Genomic DNA, 2,943 nt, shown 5'->3' with positions numbered 1-2,943 from the left:
GGGCTTTGACAACCGTGCACTCTACATCACTACTCCTGATAAGTGACCGAGTGGACGGGATGCTGTCGGAGTACACACATACTCCTACCCCAAATCATAAATGGGGGAGCGCAATGCTCTCATCTCCAGATACACGATGATGGGGAGGGGTCTCGACGTGCTACCACGCTACAATCACACTACCCATGAGCGGACTAACGGAGCACCGAACGAGCAAACTGACGTGCTACCACGCTGCGTCACGCTACCCATGAGCGTCACAACGGAGCACCAAACAGTGATGAAACTGGCGATGTGCTCGATAATAATGGAGCAATCTACCACACAGCATGTAATCATGCGAATAGTGCATTACACTAAGCATGGTAATATACTGAACCAATCTATATACATATATGACGTGCACCATAGTCAATAAATCATATCAAGGGTACACAGATCAGATAAGGTATCACACCTAGGTCCTGAACATGGTGAAGCATGGTTATATCACTACCCCTAATCATGTATAATCAGGTAAGCAACAACATGAGATGCAAAACAAGCAATCAACCAAGCATGTAACAGGTATCGGGTAGTGACTAACCGAAACAATTAAGAAACATAATTGTTGTTATTTGTTAAATTCACTACTATGCATATCAAAGACATAAAGTCAAAAGTACCCGCCTCCAAAAGAGAGGATCCAATCTAGTCCAAATCTGATGTCGAGATGCTCGTCTCGCGTCAAAACCCTGAGTCACGAATATATATACATTTTATTTAGCTACACTCCCATAAATAGCTAAATAAAATCCTTATAAACAATTTAGGGCAAAACCCTAAACCATAAACCTCAACCTACCTTAATTAAATCCAACCGTTAATTAGGGTTAGTTACCTAATCCCTAATCAACCCATTAGATTAATAATTCAAACCTAAATCAATTATACTCACAACAATGCATTTACCTCAATCCAAACTCACCCAAATTCGTATACTTCATCGTAAATTTGTCGATGGAGCACCTGCTGCCAGAACTGTGGTCGTAGCTAAAGTGAGCCACTGACCTACACATCAAACACCCAAAATTTGTAGTCAATACATCCACCTCTGTGAATTAAACCCTAACATTACCTCCACAGTTTTAAACCAATAGCTTACCCTAAACCCAAGGCTCGGTAGAACCCAGGGCAGCAACTCACACAAGTGTGAGGCTCGGCTAGGGCAGAAGAAAGGGTCGGTTCGGCACTGGGGCAAAGGGTGTAGCGGCAGTGGCAAGGAAGTGGCGTCGGCTCGCTAGGGCACAAGCACAGAGGAGGGGCCGGCGATGTCTCGTCGGACCAGAGGAGGGGAGAGGAATCGGGAGGCGGCGTCGGCGCTAGGCTCGAGTGCCGGCACAGAGAATCGGTCGTGAACACAAACTAGGGCAGAGGAAGAAAGGGTGCGTGGTGATCGACACTAGGGCACCGGGGGGTGCGGCGCTGCTCCGTGCGTCGCCGGCGGCTAGGGCGCAGGGACAACGTCGCTGTGGTGGCGGCAGAGGAGGGCTTCAGGCAGTGGCGAGAAGGTTGTCGAAGGAGGAAGACAGCGGCGTGAGAGGGAAGATGCAAAACCCCTTGGCCGAGTGGTTTTGTACGCGGAGAGGGGAGAAACTGCCGTGACCCGATTAGGGCACGCGAAGAAGGCAGTGTCGGTGAGGCTGGGCACAGGCACGGTTTCGGCGAGGGATCGGGGAGGAAACGGTGAAAAAAATAACAGAAATAGAAAAGAAAAGGAATTAAAATAAATAAACATTTCCTCGCCTAAAAAGGGTAGCCTAAACAGGCTTTTCCGGGCTCCATTTTTTTATCCCCGTAAACTCATCCATACGAGCTCCGAAAAATTTTCGAAAAAATTTCAAAAATTTCGAAAAATTCCCTTATTATTATTCGTCATTTTACGGTATTTTACAGATAGATCTCATTTACATCACTCACATCCCTCCATATAATTTGATACATACCCAGTAATCGCCTTTATAGTCCACCCAGTTACGAGTGACGTTTGACGAAACCAAAGTACGTAACTCCTTATGTAGGGAACCATGGTGACTTCAGGTCCAAGGACTAGTAGTCATACTAATAGCCACATGAGAAAGTATATGACACTCATATAACGATCCATGATACTTTCTCATGGCGGGTCATTCAGTATACATTCTCCAATGCATACCCATGTGTCAACTTGATATCTCCATATCCATGACTTGTGAGATCAAGTCATCGAGTTGACCTACATGCTAGTCTCGTCGCATTAACATTGTCCCTGAATGTTAATACTTGACTAGGAATGATTAAAAGTAGTGTTCCCTATATCATCTCACTATCGGTTCAATTAACCGATTGATATAGGTAAGAACCCTCTACTCAAGGACGCTATTATACTTAGTTATTTGACACTAATATAAGTAAGTATAATAACCAAAACAAAATACCTTTATTTATATACAAGAATATGATACAATGAGTCCATACAGCAATTATCAAATGATTGGCTCTAGGGCTCTAACTAATACTAGCGTCCTAATAAAGACGAGCCCTTCATTCCATCAGAAAAGTGCCTCAGGATTGAATGAATGTATTGATAATTTAATAAGAATTTTATTATTATAATATTTAAAAAAAAATTTAAATGTCTAATTTTTACTATCCAACTGATCGGATGGTGCCATGGAAATTTCACATCCATCTCCAATGATAAAATAATGAAATTCTCTAGTAAATCATTGGCAGTCTTCACCGTCCCTATAAACTAGTCCAATGTTGAATTGACATTCACTCATTAAGAGAAACTTATAGGGTTTTTTTGATCATTAATACTTTGGCTCACGGTTGCCTATTCTAAATTTTTTATTAAATTTAGCACAATTCATGTCTCAGCTGAGAATTGAACTGAACACTTGATTTATCTCCGATACATCT

At 42.6% G+C, this 2,943-nt stretch overlaps 1 long non-coding RNA gene across 2 annotated transcripts; it reads right to left on the bottom strand.

The window, feature by feature from the left end:
- Window positions 1-668: 668 nt before the first annotated feature.
- LOC121983066 lies at window positions 669-1,718 on the bottom strand. 2 transcript variants are annotated; one of them, XR_006112371.1, is made up of 3 exons: window positions 1,145-1,718; window positions 952-1,050; window positions 669-734 (listed from the first exon to the last, which is right to left on the bottom strand). It is a non-coding gene; the product is annotated as an uncharacterized LOC121983066 (long non-coding RNA). The 2 variants fall into 2 exon arrangements; XR_006112370.1 differs by having other exon boundaries at window positions 968-1,050.
- Between the last annotated feature and the right edge of the window lie 1,225 nt (window positions 1,719-2,943).

Source organism: Zingiber officinale, chromosome 5A, assembly GCF_018446385.1.
Source record: "Zingiber officinale cultivar Zhangliang chromosome 5A, Zo_v1.1, whole genome shotgun sequence".
Taxonomy (NCBI): domain Eukaryota; kingdom Viridiplantae; phylum Streptophyta; class Magnoliopsida; order Zingiberales; family Zingiberaceae; genus Zingiber; species Zingiber officinale.
This window is presented reverse-complemented; position numbering and strand designations above follow the sequence as displayed.